Source organism: Zingiber officinale, chromosome 10B (assembly GCF_018446385.1).
Source record: "Zingiber officinale cultivar Zhangliang chromosome 10B, Zo_v1.1, whole genome shotgun sequence".
NCBI lineage: Eukaryota > Viridiplantae > Streptophyta > Magnoliopsida > Zingiberales > Zingiberaceae > Zingiber > Zingiber officinale.
The window spans coordinates 95,993,655-96,013,657 of record NC_056005.1 but is presented as its reverse complement, the minus strand read 5'-3'; positions in this window follow the sequence as shown (position 1 = coordinate 96,013,657).

The following is a 20,003-nucleotide window of genomic DNA, read 5'->3' as shown; positions in this document are numbered from 1 at the left end:
TCACTGATTTAAAAAATATCCTAGTCGATATTTTAAATAGAGGGAAGATGTCACCTCTTAAGAAATACACAGCGGTTATCCGTCAACTGGCTTATGAAGGTTCCGCTGACCAATTTGATGAGTACTTGTGAATGGGTGAAATAATTGTCCTCTAATGCTTGTCCAACTTTTGCCAATGTATGATACAAATATATAGAGATGAGTACTTAAGAAAATCCAATGCAACTGACATCACTCGTTTACTTGAAATACATGAATAAAAGCATGGTTTCCTTGGAATGTTAGGAAATCTTGATTGCATGCATTAGACTTGGAAAAATTATCTAATCGCGTGGAGGGCACAATACACACAAGGTAATCATGTCTATCCAACAATTATGCTTGAAGTAGTCGCATATGTCGATTTATGAATATGACATATGCATTTTTTTGGAGTTGTTGAATCTTGCAATGACATCAATGTGCTTAATGAATCACTTATTTTTAATGATGTCTTGAAAGAAAATGCACTAAAAGTTAGCTTTATTGTGAATAGTACACAATATACAAAAGGATACTACCTAACAAATGATATATATCCGGAATGAACCACTTTTGTCTAGAGTTTTTCCTGCTCTCAGGATCCGAAAAGAATAAAATTTAAGGAAAGACAAGATGTTGCAAGAAAATATGTCGAGCGGGCATTTGAGGTACTTTAAGCTTGTTGGGCAATTATAAGAAGTTTAGAACGACATTGGTTTATGGATAAATGTAAAGAAATCGTGTATACATATATTATTTTACACAACATGATTGTGGAAGATGAAGGTTATGTAATCTCGATTTGCCATCGTGAGGAACAAGATACTATCATAGCGAATTATGGCTCAACTAATAAATTTGCTAAATGCATTTGAAGAAATTCAAGTTACGTGATATTCAAGTGCATCATCAGCTTTATCATGATTTGGTTCAATATACGTGGGAAACATGTTATCATAATGCGTAAATAACTAATTTATCATATATGAAATATTTAATTATTCAATTTCAAATTTGTGAAATATTTGAACTCTGTATGTTGTAGTTTTTTTAAAAAGGTGTACGTTCAATATTGTATTGTTTATGTTTAAATAAAATATTAATATTAAAGTAATTATATTGAATAATTGTCCAAATATATAGATAAATATTAAGTAAAAATTATTTATGGATAAATGGTAGACGAAATATATTAAAAATATATATTAGTTTTATTTAAATGAAAAATTAGATATAAGTTAATAAAATAGTTGCAAGGCCCATAAATATTTAATTGGTGAGATATTTGATGGGTGAGACCCATAAATATTTGATTGGTGAGATATTTCATTGTGAAATTTGAGATATTTGAATAGTAGGATATTTGAAGAGTGATGTGAAAGTGGGGACCATAAATATTTGGGAGAAATATTCTTAACCATTAGAGCATCAACAATGGCTAGGGATCTTTCTCTTAAGTATTTGTGGCCCTCACTTCCATAGCATTCTTCAAATATCATACTATTCAAATATCTCAACTTTCACAATGAAATATTTCACCAATCAAATATTGATGGGTCCCACCCATCAAATATTCACTTTAAAATATCCTTAATTTCACAATCAAATATCTCACCAACCAAATATTTATGGGCTCACGACCATTTAATTAACTTACATTTAATAGGCAATGGGGTATGGAAGTGATGAAAATAGATGAAAGAAATGATGTATATATAGGGAGAAATTGAACGTTACCTAATGTTCGAAAAAATAAACGTTTCTTTCAAACGTTAAAAAAATTGAACATTTATTTTTCGAACGTTCGATTTGTTTTCCATTTTTATTTTTTTCAATTTAATTAAATAAAAAAACAAACGTAAAAATAATATGGCACCCACCATTTTGGTTGGCCTCACAAGATTTAATTAAATTTTTTTAAAAAATAAAAGAAATCAAAAATAATGACACCATCATTTTTGTGCCCGGTGATTTCCAATCAGCCCTCAAATATTCCCCATAATAGGGGATATTTGAGAGGAGGAGGGGATATTTGGAGAAATATCCCCTCCAAATATCTCCCATTGGAGATGCTCTTATAAATAGAGGCATTGTCCTCATAAGACATCCACAATGAGAAATATTTAGAGGAGGTATTTCTCTAAATATTGTTGATGCAATATTCCCTAGGTCAAGGTTGACCTGGTTGACTAAGCTTGAATTGGTTCAAGCTCGAGTCTTGATGTTTGGGTTTCGATGTTTGACAATACATGGAGACAAGACATGGAGATTGCAGGTGCAATTGTTCATGTGGTGAGATTGTGAAGAAGAGTCAAGTAGGTCAAGGTTGACTGGATACTTGACTGGAAAATCCCAGTGAGTGAAGTAAGGTGAAAGTCCTAATTGGGAGGTTAGGCAGAAGGAAAATCCTGGTGAGTGAAGCCAGGTGAAAGACCTAGTGAGTGAAGCTAGGCAGTATGGAAAGTCCCGGTGAGTGAAGCCAGGCAAATGAGAAGTCCTAGTGAGTGAAGCTAGGCATAAGGAAAATCTTGGTGAGTGAAGCCAGGTGAAAGACCTAGTGAGTGAAGCTAGGCAGTATGGAAAATCCTGGTGAGTGAAATCAGGCAAATGAGAAGTCCTAGTGAGTGAAGCTAGGCAGAAAGAAAATCCTGGTGAAGCCAGGTGAAAGACCTAGTGAGTGAAGCTAGGCAGTATGGAAAGTCCTGGTGAATTAAGTCAGGCAAATGAGAAGTCATAGTAAGTGAAGATAGGTAGAAGGAAAATCCTAGTGAGTGAAGCTAGGTGAAAGTCCTGGTGAGTAAAGCCAGGCACAGGAAATCCAGATGGATCAAGTTTGATCAGACATCTGGTGTTGGGAAGTCCAAGTAGGTCAAAGGGATTGACCGGATACTTGGCACGGAAAATCCAGGTGGATCAAGGTTGATCGGACACCTGGTGGAGATAAGTCCAAGTGGGTCAAGGATGACCGGACACTTGGTACGAGGAGAAAAGTCCAAGTGGGTCAAAGGGATTGACCGGATGCTATGCATGATATACCAACAGGTCATGGTTGACCGAATGTTTATTTAGGGGACTTTGAACTTGTTTTTTTGGCAAAAATAAGAGCTGGATCGATCAGCCGATCGATTGGCTCATGCCCAATCGATCGGCCGATTGATTGGGTGAGTCCCCGCGACAATCCTCCTCCCAATCGATCAGTGGATCGATTGGGGAGAAGTGTCGCACGTGTAACGCCCCACCCTTCTTACCCAACCAAAGGCGGCGCTACGTTCTTATACTACTTACGTACATGCTTTAGTTATAACAGCGGAAGAATAAAAACTTTAAAGAATTTAATTTATTAAGCATAATATCACATATTCTGATTTGTTCAAATGTGCATATGTTGATTCTATAACTAATCATATTAATTTGTCCGGATCGTTCTTTGCCGAGCCACCACCACACACATCACTATCTGCTCCTCCTGTTGCTCCTCTAGCTCATCCAGCTTCTTTATCTGCGGTACAAGGAAAGTAAGCTATGAGCACTCATGGCTCAGTAAGTTTCTTTCCTACTCACTAAAACCGAATCATCGTATATTAATATCATGCGTAGTATCATAAGCATATAACATACAAGAGTATCATATTCATATCATAATATCACATGGCATTATATCTAATCATCAGGTAATTTAAAGCACATATGTAGGCAATGCATCATGAATTTGAAAACTTATACTTATAAATACTTGAAATTAATATCATCATTGAGGGGATCCCGGTTTGTACCACATACATCATGCGCACGCTTCTTAAGTAGGTCCAAGGTAGCAAGTCTTGAACCCTACCATACATACATACTAGGCCCGAGTCTTACTCCATCGACCTAGGGCATTCAGAAGCCCATTACTGACGAGGCCCGAGTCTTATTCCATCGACCCCGGGGCGTTTACGGAGCCCACCCTTGGTACAAACCATACAAAATAACATATCATGCATAACTATCATATCATGTCCTTAACAATCTTTCATGCATTTCCTTTTTCGTTTCTTTTCATTATGTATAGCATTTCCTTATGCTATCACATATCATGGCATATTACATAATATAATTTCATTCCTTCATTATGTATAGCATTTCCTTATGCTATCACATATCATGGTATATTACATAACATAGTTTTATTTCTTCATTATGTATAGCATTTCCTTATGCTATCACATATCATGGCATATTACATAACATAGCATTTCTTCATTATGTATAGCATTTCCTATGCTATCACATATCATGGCATATTACATAACATAGCATTTCTTCATTATGTATAGCATTTCCTATGCTATCACATATCATGGCATTTACATAACATAAATTTCATTCTTTTCTCATTATGTATAACATTTCCTATGCTATCACATATCATGGCATATAACATAATTTCATAGCATATCCTAAGTTTCTTTCCCTTTTTCTTTTATTTCCTTCATGGCCGAAACCTACTAGTCCTTAAGCTAGGTCTCTTAAGTGACTTAAAGCATGGAAAGCTTAAGTAAATATCATGGAAAAAGTTACTAAGAATATCATACATAAAATTGGATCATAAATAAGCTAGGACTCTTGTGATCTTACTTGTCTTATATCATGTACTCATTTTCTTCATTCCAATTAAACATGAGAGCATTAATCAACTTTCATATCATGACCCCACAAAGGTCTTGAACATATTAACATTTTGTTTAAGCTTTTCTAAGCTATCCATTTCATCATGGCCGAAAACCCTAAGAAAGAATTCATGAAGTTCTAACAATATTCAACGTACGAATCTTTTAAGATCTTTGTATTCTATCACATGAGCATGTTTATTTAAATTTAAGGGTCTTCCTAACCCTAAACCCTTCCTTGGCCGAAATATAGGAGTGGGTTTTCTTTTATTTTCAATTATCTTCTAAGCAAGAAAACTAATACATGATCCTTAACATTTCATAGGGAGGACCTCGTACTAGTTGGGTAAAACAATAATTTCCCTAGCCTCTTAAAAATATTTTTGGCCGAAATTCTAGGGTTAAGTACTCCTTTGATCAAGCATCATATAGGTGTAAAAACATGAAGAAGATCCCTTTTCCATGGCATAGAAAATCTATCATGTAGTGTAGATTTAGTTAAACCTTACTAGATTTCGAAGGCTTTTCTTAACCGAATTTTCTCAAACTTGTTTCTAGGTTTTAAAATCCTCATAAAATCTGAAAAATATATAAAAAGCCTTGTACCACAGGTGAGGGGAAGCTTACCTTCTTCACTTAAGTTTCCTAGGTTTGAGAACTTGCTTGGGGACCTTTCTTCCTTGCTTGTTTGCTCGGCACCAATGGAGGAGAGGAGTGGCTAGGTCTTTTGGTGGAGAGGGGAGGGAGAAGAGACCTCTTCCTCTTTGTGTTGCTCGGCAACAACAAGAAAGAAAGAAGAGGGAGGGAGTGAGAAGGAAGAGGAGCTTCCTTCCTCTTGTGTTGCTCGGCAACAAGAAGAAAAGAGAGGGAGAGGGAGGTCTCGGCACAAAGGGAGGAGAGGAGGATGAGTGGGTTGAGGATGAAGTTGAAGCCCCCCTCCATGCCTATTTATACTAAAAGGAGGGGAGGGAACTTGACTTGATTCATCCTCCCTATTCATTTCTCCCCTTAAATGACAAGAATATTCTAGAGATATGCCTCTTGAGTTCTCTCTTTTCTTTCCCTTAATCTCTCTTTTTTTTCTCCTTTAATTAAAATTCCTATCTCTCCTCTTACAATATTCTCTCCTATCCCACTTGGTTAATACATGCATGCATCCACAAGAGAACCAAGGTTCAAAACTTGGTTATGTATATTTTTATTTCTTTTTACTTCCTTTTTCTTTTAAGTAAAAAGAATCCTTTCTTATTCTTAACTACTTAATCCTTTCTCTCCTTATCAATAATTCTCCTATCCCCTTTGGTATCCTATACATGTTCCTTACAAGAGGTCCAAGGTTCAATCTCTCTTCTAACATTTTATTTTCTTTTGTACATAATAATTCGTATATTTCCATATTATGCATTATGCATAAATATTTCATACATGTACATATTATCTCATATTTCTTCCTTTTGTCTACATTAATTCCATACATTTTAAATCATGCATAGATGATTATATTCTCAACTTTATTTTTCTTTCATAAAGTTTTAATCATCTAAATCCATCTTAATATAGAATATTTACATCTTCTTTTCATTCGTACTCTTATTACCCTTATTTTCTTATCTAGGCTTTCTAGGGGTGTTACAATCTCCCCTACTTATTGAAAGTTCGTCCCCGAACTTAGAATGACAATTTCTGCTTAGATTCCCTTAGACGTTGGTGGAGCTTCTAATCTCCCTTGACTTATTGAAGGTCCCTCAATAGAAGTCTGCAGTTGGTGTAACCTTGCGGGACCGCCTTGATTCGGAACATACTGTGGTGCTTTAGTTTTGGTAGGGCAGTCTCTAGATAGATGTCCTTCCAGTCCACAGTCGTAGCATTTAATTTTGCCCTTACGACAGTCTTTTGCTTTATGACCCTCTATCCCACAGTTGTAGCACCTATTAGTGCCCGTACGACATGTCCCTGGATGTTTCTTCCCACATGTATTGCACTGAGAAAACTTGAGCTGCTTGTTGGACGGACCAATCTCAGTGTCATTCCGTCGTTTTCCCTTTCCGCCGTGGTTCCCTTTCCAGTTGGCCTTAACATTTTCCAGTTCTTCCATCTGAGCTTGCTTCTTGTCCTTTCCTAGTGCCTTCAGGTAGTGTTCAGTATTCAGGGCACTGCTAATTAACTCCTCTGTGGTCCGCGGTCTGTTAACTCCGCCGGCCACATTAAGTGCTATCTCGGGTCTGAGCATCTTTAGCATAAGCCTGACCCTTTCTCCTTCCGTCCTAACTAATTCCGGGCATAGTCGCGCCAGGCGGTTGAATCTTTTTATCGCTTCTTCCACCGTTAGGTCACCTTGCCGAAATTCAGTGAATTCATCATAGTGCCTACTTGTCACCCGAGTGTGGAAGAATTCTTCGAAGAATTCCGTCTCAAAATCCGCCCAACTCATTTGGTTTACTGGTCTCTTCACTTTCACTCTGTCCCACCACATTCGGGCGTCTCCCGTGAGACAGAATGATACGCATTTTACCTTTTCCTGCTCAGGCCAGTCCAATAGTTCTATCATGCTCTCCATCGTCTTAAACCAAGCTTGTGCGTCCCATGCTTCACAATTACCAGAGAATTTCTCCGGCCTCAGTCTTTGCCACTGGATTAGATACGCTTCTTGACGAACTACCGGTGCCAGATTCACTGGCGGTACCGGTGCTGCTACTGGCTCCGGTTCAACTATTGGTATGTTTGGCGTATTGTTCTGATTTGGGGTAGCAGGATTCCCTTGTTGATTTATCATGGCAGCAATCATCTGTTGCTGTTCCGTAAGCTGTCGTTGTAGCTCAGTAACCACTTGTGCCCAATCAGGTGGAGGTACGGTCTCCTCTGTTCTGGCATTTCGTCTTCTAGCCATATCTAATGATAACAAGATTAGCCTAAGTTATCACTTATGCATGAATATCCTAACATATCATGTCTAGGTTTCATGCCATGTTGAGGTATTCTTTCTTAGGTTGTCATATCATCTTTTGATTACCTTATCATTCTTACACGTCAAGATCTAGCCGATGGTAATATCATTCTTATACTTAAATTGATACCATTTCTACTCTTTTTATTCATCAAAAGCTTTTATTACATAACTTCTTCTCTTAAAAGGTCAGGTAGGTTGCGACTACTCCTGCCATAAAGGACATGAGAGCAGTAGTCATTATCAACCCAACTTGTATCGACTTGCCCAGACTATCCTGGGGTGGATCAGGCATTATCGGAGGTTGAATCTCCGATGCCTCTTCCGGGTCGATTATTGTCTCTTCATCCATTCCCTCGTCTTCTTCAACAGGTTCGTCCAGTTCCATCGGGTCTTCGTCTAGTTCCTCCTCGAGGTTGTTCAGTCCCCACTCGAAGTCTATTATATCGTTGGGGTTGAAGCCCATTTCCATGTATTCAGCAAGGTCAATTTCATCCTCGACCATCTCAGGAAACTCGTTCTCTTCTTCATAATACTCCATAATTTCTGCATCTTCTTCTTCATTATCATCCGAATTCCCTTCCTCGATTTCCTCGAGATCTTCCTCTCCAAACTCACCGTGTTCCGGAGATCCCGCGTCGAAGTATTCCAGCATCTCAGGTTCATCCGCGAACTCGAGGTATTCGCCAGAATATTCCACATCCTCGGAATTGTATTCGAACGGAATATAGTCCATTTCTACAAGATTTTAAAGATTCATTATTCCTCTTATGTTATAGCCTAAGGTTCTTGTATCTAGGCTACCATTCATGCATCCTAGAATATTACCTACTTATCATCATGTACCATTCTCTAGGGTATAGCTCAAGGTATCCTTCCTAGGCTACCATTCATGCATCCTAGAGTATCATACAAATTTTCGCATATAAATAAATTAAGCAACTGTACTTACTTGGAGCGACAGGAATGGAGCTTGATGTGTGTGTAGTGAGCTGGCAAAACTTCGCTCTGATACCACCTGTAACGCCCCACCCTTCTTACCCAACCAAAGGCGGCGCTATGTTCTTATACTACTTACGTACATGTTTTACTATAACAGCGGAAGAATAAAAACTTTAAAGAATTTAATGTATTAAGCATAATATCACATATTCTGATTTGTTCAAATATTGATTCTATAACTAATCATATTAATTTGTCCGAATCGTTCTTTGCCGAGCCACCACCACACACATCACTATCTGCTCCTCCTGCTGCTCCGTTGTTCCGAATATCCGTCCCCCATATCTGCGGTACAAGGAAAGTAAGCTATGAGCACTCATGGCTCAGTAAGTTCCTTTCCTACTCACTGAAACCGAAAATCATCGTATATCAATATCATGCGTAATATCATAAGCATACAACATACAAGGGTATCATATTCATATCATATTATCACATGACATTATATCTAATCATCAGATAATTCAAGTACATATGTAGGCAATGCATCATGAATTTGAAAACTTATACTAATAAGTACTTGAAATTAATATCATCATTAAGGGGATCCCGGTTTGTACCACATACATAATACGCGCACTTCATAGGTAGGTCCAAGGTAGCAAGTCTTGAACCCTATCATGCATACATACTAGGCCCGAGTCTTACTCCATCGACCTAGGGCATTCAGAGGCCCATTACTGATGAGGCCCGAGTCTTACTCCATCGACCCCGGGGCGTTTACGGAGCCCACCCATGGTACAAACCCATACAAAAATAACTTATCATGCATAACTATCATATCATGTCCTTAACAATCTTTCATGCATTTCTTTTCATTATGTATAGCATTTCCTATGCTATCACATATCATGGCATATTACATAACATAATTTCATTTCTTCATTTTGTATAGCATTTCCTTATGCTATCACATATCATGACATATTACATAACATTATGTATAGCATTTCCTATGCTATCACATATCATGGCATATAACATAATTTCATTTTCTCCTCATTATGTTTAGCATTTCCTATGCTATCACATATCATGGCATATTACATAACATTATGTATAGCATTTCCTATGCTATCACATATCATGGCATATAACATAATTTCATTTTCTCCTCATTATGTTTAGCATTTCCTATGCTATCACATATCATGGCATATTACATAACATTATGTATAGCATTTCATAGAAGGAACCTTGCACTTAGTTCGGTTAGACAATAATCTTACTCACCTCTTTAAAATATTTTTGGTTGAAATCCTAAGGTTAGATACTCCTCTGATCATACATCATATCAATATAAAATCATGGAAAGGAATCCTTCTACATAGCATAGAAAATCTTATCATGAAATGAGGTCTTGTTTAAATCATCCTAGATTTGAAAACCTTTTCTTTAGCCGAATTTTCTTAAATTCTTTCCTAGGTTTTCTAATCCTTATAAATCCGAAAATCACATAAAAGCCTTGTACCACAGGTGAGGGGAAGCTTACCTTCTTCGCTTAAGTTTCCTAGAGTTGAGAACTTGCTTGGACCTTTCTTCCTTGCTTGCTTTGCTCGGCACCAATGGAGGAGAGGAGTGGCTAGGTCTTTTGGTGGAGAGGAGGAGGAAGAAGAGGCTTCTCTTTCCTCTTGTGTTGCTCGGCAACAACAAGAGAGAAAGAGGGAGAGAGTGAAGAGGAAGAAGAGGTTCTTCCTCTTGTGTTGCTCGGCAACAAGAAGAAGAAGAGAGAGGGAGAGGTGAGTCTCGGCACAAAAGGGAGGAGAGGAGGAGAATGAGTGGGGGATGAAGTTGAAGTCACCCCTCCATGCCTATTTATACTAAAATGAGGGGAGGAAACTTGACTTGATTCATCCTCCCTATTCATTTCTCCCCTTAAATGACAAGAATATTCTAGAGAAATGCCTTTTGAGTTCTCTCTTTTCTTTCCCTTAATTTCTCTCTTTTCTCTCCTTTAATTAAAATTCCTATCTCTCCTCTTACAATATCCTCTCTTATCCCACTTGGTTAACACATGCATGCATCCACAAGAGAACCAAGGATCAAAACTTGTTTATGTATATTTTTATTTCTTTTTACTTCCTTTTCCTTTTAAGTAGGAAGAATCCTTTCTTATTATTAACTACTTAATCCTTTCTCTCCTTATCAATAATTCTCCTATCCCCTTTGGTATCCTATACATGTTCCTTACAAGAGATCCAAGGTTCAATCTCTCTTCTAACATTTTATTTTCTTTTGTACATAATAATTCGTATATTACTATATTATGCATTATGCATAAATATTTCATACATATATATATTATCTCATATTTCTTCCTTTTGTCCATATTAATTCCATACATTTTAAATCATGCATAGATGATTTATACTCTCAACTTTATTTTTCTTTCATAAAGTTTTAATCATCTAAATTCATCTTAATATTTAACTTAGAATATTTACACCTTCTTTTCATTCGTACTCTCATTATCCTTACTTTCTTATCTAGGCTTTCTAGGGGTGTTACAATCTCCCCTACTTATTGAAAGTTCGTCCCCGAACTTAGAATGACAATTTCTGCTCAGATTCCCTTAGACGTTGGTGGAGCTTCTAATCTCCCTTGACTCATTGAAGGTCCCTCAATTGAAGTCTGCAGTTGGTGTAACCTTGCGGGACCACCTTGATTCAGAACATACTGTGGTGCTTTAGTTTTGGTAGGGCAGTCTCTAGATAGATGTCCTTCCAGTCCACAGTCGTAGCATTTAATTTTGCCCTTACGACAGTCTTTTGCTTTATGACCCTCTATCCCACAGTTGTAGCACTTATTAGTGCCCGTACGACATGTCCCTGGATGTTTCTTCCCACATGTATTGCACTGAGAAAACTTGAGCTGCTTGTTGGACGGACCAATCTCAGCGTCATTCCGTCGTTTTCCCTTTCCGCCGTGGTTCCCTTTCCAGTTGGCCTTAATATTTTCTAGTTCTTCCATCTGAGCTTGCTTCTTGTCCTTGCCTAGTGCCTTCAGGTAGTGTTCGGTATTTAGGGCACTGCTAATTAACTCTTCTGTGGTCCGCGGTCTGTTACCACATTAAGTGCTATCTCGGGTCTGAGCATCTTTAGCATAAGCCTGACCCTTTCTCCCTCCGTCCTAACTAATTCCGGGCATAATCGTGCCAGGCGGTTGAATCTTTTCATCGCTTCTTCCACCGTTAGGTCACCTTGCCGAAATTCGGTGAATTCATCATAGTGCCTACTTGTCACCCGAGTGTGGAAGAATTCTTCGAAGAATTCCGTCTCAAAATCTGCCCAACTCATTTGGTTCACTGGTCTTTTCACTTTCACTCTGTCCCACCACATTCGGGCGTCTCCTGTGAGACAGAAGGATACGCATTTGACCTTTTCATGCTCAGACCAGTCCAATAGTTCTATCATGCTCTCCATTGTATTAAACCAAGCTTGTGCGTCCCATGCTTCACAATTTCCAGAGAATTTCTCTGGCCTCAGTCTTTGCCACTGGATCATATACGCTTCTTGACGAACTACCGGTGCCAGATTCACTGATGGTACCGGTGCTGCTACCGGCTCCGGTTGTCGTATTATTCTGATTTGGGGTAGCAGAATTCCCTTGTTGATTCATCATGGCAGCAATCATCTGTTGCTGTTCCGTAAGCTGTCGTTGTAGCTCAGTAACTACTTGTGCCCAATCAGGTGGAGGTACGGTCTCATCCGTTCTGGCATTTCGTCTTCTAGTCATACTTATTTTCCTAAATGATAACAAGATTAGTCTAAGTTATCATTTATGTATGAATATCCTAACATATCCTGTCTAGGTTTCATGCCATGTTTGAGTTTGAGGTATTCTTTCTTAGGTTGTCATATCATCTTTAGGTTACCTTACCATTCATACGCGTCAAGATCTAGCCGATGGTATTATCATTCTTATGCTTAAATTGATACCATTTCTACTCTTTTTATTCATCAAAAGCTTTTATTACATAACTTCTTCTCTTAAAAGGCCAGGTAGGTTGCGACTACTCCTGCCATAAAGGACATGAGAGCAGTAGTCATTATCAACCCAACCTGTATCGACTTGCCCAGATCATCCTGGGGTGGATCAGGCATTATCGGAGGTTGAATCTCCGATGCCTCTTCCGGGTCGATTATTGTCTCTTCATCCATTCCCTCGTCTTCTTCAACATGTTCGTCCAGTTCCATCGGGTCTTCATTTAGTTCTCCCTCGAGGTTGTTCAGTCCCCACTCGAAGTCTATTATATCGTTGGGGTTGAAACCCATTTCCATGTATTCAGCAAGGTTAAATTCATCCTCGACCATCTCAGGAAACTCATTCTCTCCTTCATAATATTCCATAATTTCTGCATCTTCATCTTCATTATCGTCCAAATTCCATTCCTCGATTTCCTCGAGATCCTCCTCTCCGAACTCGCCGTGTTCCGGAGATTCCGAGTCGCTCACATAGTTGTTGAAGTATTCCAGCATATCGGGTTCATCCGCGAACTCGAGGTATTCGCCAGAATATTCCACATCCTCGGGATCGTATTCGAACGGGATATAGTTCATTTCTACAAGATTTTAAAGATTCATTATTCCTCTTATGTTATAGCCTAAGGTTCTTGTATCTAGGCTACCATTCATGCATCCTACTTATCATCATGCACCATTCTCTAGGGTATAGCTTAAGGTATCCTTCCTAGGCTACCATTCATGCATCCTAGAGTATCATACTATTTTTGCATACAAATAAATTATGCAACTGTACTTACTTGGAGCGACAGGAAGGAGCTTGATGTGTGTGTAGTGAGCTGGCAAAACTTGGCTCTGATACCACCTGTAACGCCCACCCTTCTTACCCAACCAAAGGTGGCGCTACGTTCTTATACTACTTACGTACATGCTTTAGTTATAACAGCGGAAGAATAAAACTTTAAAGAATTTAATTTATTAAGCATAATATCACATATTCTGATTTGTTCAAATGTGCATATGTTGATTCTATAACTAATCATATTAATTTGTCCGGATCGTTCTTTGCCGAGCCACCACCACACACATCACTATCTGCTCCTCCTGTTGCTCCTCTAGCTCATCCAGCTTCTTTATCTGCGGTACAAGGAAAGTAAGCTATGAGCACTCATGGCTCAGTAAGTTCCTTTCCTACTCACTAAAACCGAATTCATATCATTGCATATCAATATCATGCGAGGTATCATAAGCATACGACATACAAGGGTATCATATTCATAGTCATATCATAATATCACGTGACATAATATCTAATCATCAGATAATTCAAGCACATATGTAGGCAATGCATCATGAATTTGAAAACTTATACTTATAAGTACTTGAAATTCATATCATCATTAGAGGGGATCCCGGTTTGTACCACATACATAATGCGCGCGCTTCTTAAGTAGGTCCAAGGTAGCAAGTCTTGAACCCTACCATACATACATACTAGGTCCGAGTCTTACTCCATCGACCTAGGGCATTCAGAAGCCCATTTCTGACGAGGCCCGAGTCTTATTCCATCGACCCCGGGGCGTTTACGGAGCCCACCCTTGGTACAAACCATACAAAATAATTTATCATGCATAACTATCATATCATATCCCTAACAATCTTTCATGCATTTCATTTTTCATTTCTTTTCATTATGTATAGCATTTCCTATGCTATCACATATCATGGCATTTACATAACATAAATTTCATTCTTTTCTCATTATGTATAGCATTTCTTATGCTAACACATATCATGGCATATACATAACATAAATTTCATTCTTTTCTCATTATGTATAGCATTTCCTATGCTATCACATATCATGACATATACATAATATAAATTTCATTCTTTTCTCATTATGTATAGCATTTCCTATGCTATCACATATCATGGTATAGAAAATCTATCATGTAGTGTAGACTTAGTTACACCTTACTAGATCTCGGAAGCTCTTCTTAACCGAATTTTCTCAAACTTGTTTCTAGGTTTTAAAATCCTCATAAAATCTGCAAAATATATATAAAGCCTTGTACCACAGGTGAGGGGAAGCTTACCTTCTTCGCTTAAGTTTCCTAGGTTTGAGAACTTGCTTGGGGACCTTTCTTCCTTGCTTGTTTGCTCGGCACCAATGGAGGAGAGGAGTGGCTAGGTCTTTTGGTGGAGAGGGGAGGAAGAAGAGGCTTCTTCCTCTTTGTGTTGCTCGGCAACAACAAGAAAGAAAGAAGAGGGAGGGAGTGAGAAGGAAGAGGAGCTTCCTTCCTCTTGTGTTGCTCGGCAACAAGAAGAAAAGAGAGGGAGAGGGTTTTCGGCACCCAAGGGAGGAGAGGAGGAAAGTGAGTGAGGATGAAGTTGAAGTCACCCCTCCATGCCTATTTATACTAAAATGAGGGGAGGAAACTTGACTTGATCCATCCTCCCTATTCATTTCTCCCCTTAAATGATAAGAATATTCTAGAGAAATGCCCTTCTATGTACGAATTATGGAAATATACATAATATGGAAATATACGAATTATTATGTACAAAAGAAAATAAAATGTTAGAAGAGAGATTGAACCTTGGACCTCTTGTAAGGAACATGTATAGGATACCAAAGGGGATAGGAGAATTATTGATAAGGAGAGAAAGGATTAAGTAGTTAAGAATAAGAAAGGATTCTTTTTACTTAAAAGAAAAATGAAGTAAAAAGAAATAAAAATATACATAACCAAGTTTTGAACCTTGGTTCTCTTGTGGATGCATGCATGTATTAACCAAGTGGGATAGGAGAGAATATTGTAAGAGGAGAGATAGGAATTTTAATTAAAGGAGAAAAAAAAGAGAGATTAAGGGAAAGAAAAGAGAGAACTCAAGAGGCATATCTCTAGAATATTCTTGTCATTTAAGGGGAGAAATGAATAGGGAGGATGAATCAAGTCAAGTTCCCTCCCCTCCTTTTAGTATAAATAGGCATGGAGGGGGGCTTCAACTTCATCCTCAACCCACTCATCCTCCTCTCCTCCCTTTGTGCCGAGACCTCCCTCTCCCTCTCTTTTCTTCTTGTTGCCGAGCAACACAAGAGGAAGGAAGCTCCTCTTCCTTCTCACTCCCTCCCTCTTCTTTCTTTCTTGTTGTTGCCGAGCAACACAAAGAGGAAGAAGCCTCTTCTTCCTCCCCTCTCCACCAAAAGACCTAGCCACTCCTCTCCTCCATTGGTGCCGAGCAAACAAGCAAGGAAGAAAGGTCCCCAAGCAAGTTCTCAAACCTAGGAAACTTAAGCGAAGAAGGTAAGCTTCCCCTCACCTGTGGTACAAGGCTTTATATATATTTTGCAGATTTTATGAGGATTTTAAAACCTAGAAACAAGTTTGAGAAAATTCGGTTAAGAAGAGCTTCCGAGATCTAGTGAGGTGTAACTAAGTCTACACTACATGATAGATTTTCTATACCATGATATGTGATAGCATAGGAAATGCTATACATAATGAGAAAAGAATGAAATTTATATTATGTATATGTCATGATATGTGATAGCATAGGAAATGCTATACATAATGAGAAAAGAATGAAATTTATGTTATGTATATGCCATGATATGTGTTAGCATAAGAAATGCTATACATAATGAGAAAAGAATGAAATTTATGTTATGTAAATGCCATGATATGTGATAGCATAGGAAATGCTATACATAATGAAAAGAAATGAAAAATGAAATGCATGAAAGATTGTTAGGGATATGATATGATAGTTATGCATGATAAATTATTTTTGTATGGTTTATACCAAGGGTGGGCTCCGTAAACGCCCCGGTGGAATAAGACTCGGGCCTCGTCAGAAATGGGCTTCTGAATGCCCTAGGTCGATGGAGTAAGACTCGGACCTAGTATGTATGTATGGTAGGGTTCAAGACTTGCTACCTTGGACCTACTTAAGAAGCGCGCGCATTATGTATGTGGTACAAACCGGGATCCCCTCTAATGATGATATGAATTTCAAGTACTTATAAGTATAAGTTTTCAAATTCATGATGCATTGCCTACATATGTGCTTGAATTATCTGATGATTAGATATTATGTCACGTGATATTATGATATGACTATGAATATGATACCCTTGTATGTCGTATGCTTATGATACCTTGCATGTGATAAAATGATATGAATTCGGTTTTAGTGAGTAGGAAAGGAACTTACTGAGCCATGAGTGCTCATAGCTTACTTTCCTTGTACCGCAGATAAAGAAGCTGGATGAGCTAGAGGAGCAATAGGAGGAGCAGATAGTGATGTGTGTGGTGGTGTCTCGGCAAAGAACGATCCGGACAAATTAATATGATTAGTTATAGAATCAACATATGCACATTTATGTGATATTATGCTTAATAAATTAAATTCTTTAAAGTTTTTATTCTTCCGCTGTTATAACTAAAGCATGTACGTAAGTAGTATAAGAACGTAGCACCACCTTTGGTTGGGTAAGAAGGGTGGGGCGTTACAGGAGGTAGTCCAGGTAGATCTGATACCAACAGATCTACCTGGACTACCTCCCAATAAATGAGTGGATTTGAGATTGAATTGGTTCTTGGAACCGGTCCAATTTCAAAAGCTCCGTATCGCATGTCTCCAGCAGAGCTGAAGGAGTTATAAGAACGACTCCAGGAGCTACTTGACAAAGGCTTCATCCGCCCTAGTCACTCACCTTGGGGAGCTCCTGTGTTGTTTGTCAAGAAGAAAGATGGATCTACGCGAATGTGCATAGATTACAGAGCTCTGAATCAAATGACAATCAAGAACAAGTACCCCCTTACCAGGATCGATGATTTATTTGATCAGTTAAGAGGAGCAACAGTGTTCTCAAAGATAGACCTACGCTCTGGGTGCCATCAGCTGAAGGTGAAAGAAAGAGATATACCCAGAACAGCTTTCAGAACCAGATATGGACACTACAAGTTTGTGATTCATGTATTTTGGTGTGACTAATGCACCAGCGGTCTTCATGGACCTAATGAACAGAGTGTTCAGAGAATATCTTGACAAATTTGTCATTGTATTCATCGATGACATTCTGGTCTATTCAAGGACCCCAGAGGAGCATGACGCGCACTTGAGGATAGTACTGCAGACTCTTCATGCTAAATTCTCAAAGTGCGAGTTCTGGTTAAATCAGGTGGCGTTTTTAGGTCACATTATCTCTAAAGAAGGTATTCAAGTGGATCCAGCCAAAGTGGAAGCGGTCAACAACTGGAGTAGACCCAAGAACGTCAGAGAGATCAGAAGCTTCCTTGGTTTAGCTGGGTACTATAGGAAGTTCGTGGAGGACTTTTCCAGGATAGCTTCTCCGCTAACAGCCCTCACCAGAAAGAACAAAAGCTTTGAATGGTCAGATAAATGTGAGCAGAGCTTCCAAGAGCTAAAGAAGAGACTGATCAGTGCTCCCATTCTGACTGTTCCACAGAGCGACAAGAGTTTCGACATCTACAGCGATGCTTCCAAGATGGGTTTAGGAGCTGTACTCATGCAAGAAGGAAAGGTCATAGCTTATGCTTCCAGACAACTCAAAGACTATGAGAAGAACTACCCTACTCATGATCTCGAGCTGGCAGCTGTAGTTTTTGCACTTAAACTCTGGCGACATTAATTGTATGGAGTCCAGTGTAGAATTTTCACAGATCATCAGAGTCTTAAGTACTTCTTCACTCAGAAGGACTTAAACATGAGACAGCGTAGGTGGCTGGAGTTGGTCAAAGATTACGACTGTGAAATTCTCTACCACCCAGGCACTCAGCAGAAAATCTAGTGCATCACTGATGTCTTTGTCATCACTAGCCCTGCCACTGCAGAAAGAGTTGTCAGATTTTGGACTTGAAATTATCGAAGGACAGCTCTCTGCATTGACCTTAGAGTCCACATTGCTTGTGGAGATACAGAGAAAGCAAAGTGAAGATCCGGATATCCAGAAGATCAAGCAGGGGATACAGAAAGAAGACAGCTCAGAGTTTAGAGTAACAGACAGCGGAATTCTTTATCAGGGGAGTCGCATTTGCGTGCCCAATGATGAGGAACTGAGAAAGAAGATCTTAGAGGAAGTTCACAGTACACCATATTCCATGCATCCTGGTTCTTCCAAGATGTACCAAGATGTGAAACAGAGGTTTTGGTGGTCAGGACTCAAAAGAGATGTAGCTAAGTATGTCAGTACCTGCTTGACATGCCAGAGAGTCAAAGCAGAACACCAGAGACCAGGAGGAGTTCTTCAGCCTCTTCCAACACCAGAATGGAAATGGGAAGACATTTCCATGGACTTCATAACAGGTCTTCCAAGAACCACCAATGGATATGATGCGATATGGGTAATAGTAGACCGATTGACCAAGTCTGCTCATTTCCTAGCCATCAAGGTGTACCACTCCATAGAGCAGTTGGCCCAGCTATATGTTAAAGAGGTAATCAGACTTCATGGAGTTCCTAAATCTATCGTTTCTGATAGAGATGGGCGCTTCACCTCACACTTTTGGGAGGGCGTTCAGAATGCACTAGGCACCAAACTCAAAGTCAGCACAGCTTTCCATCCACAGACTGATGGACAGACAGAGCGAGTGAATCAGATTTTAGAAGACATGCTCAGAGCTTGTGCGCTAGATTTCAAGGGAAGTTGGTGCAAGTATTTGTACTTAGTTGAATTCGCCTACAACAATAGCTATCAGGCCACCATCAAGATGTCACCTTATGAGACACTGTATGGCAGGAAATGCAGATCACCCATATGCTGGCAAGAAGCAGGAGAGAGAAAAGAAATGGAAGTAGAGCTGGGTATTCAGACAGAGCTGATGGATGAGACCACACAGGCGATCCAGAAAATCAGACAGAGAATCGAGACTGCCCAGACCAGACAGAAGAGTTATGCTGACACACGCCGTAGGCCACTGGAATTCCAGGCAGGAGATTCAGTTTTCCTCAAGGTCGCTCCTATGAAGGGAGTGATGAGATTTGGCAAGAAGGGCAAATTAAGTACTCGCTATGTAGGACCTTACCTAATCATAGAGAGGATTGGGAAAGTAGCTTACAGGCTGGACTTACCACAAGACATGTCAGCAATACACAATGTATTTCATGTCTCCATGCTAAGGAAGTGTCTCCATGACCCGAGCCAAGTGATTCAGCCTCAGTCAATGCAGATCCAAGAGGATCTTAGTTATGAGAGCAGACCTACACAGATAGTGGACAGAACAGTCAAGAGATTGAGAAACAAAGAAGTACCACTAGTGAAGGTCGTCTGGCAGAACCAGATGGGAGCGGGAGGACAGTATGAGACAGAAGTATCCAGAGCTATTCTAAGTTCGAGGACGAACTTTTTATAAGGTATGGGGGATTGTAACAACCCAATTTTCCCCTATTTCGAGT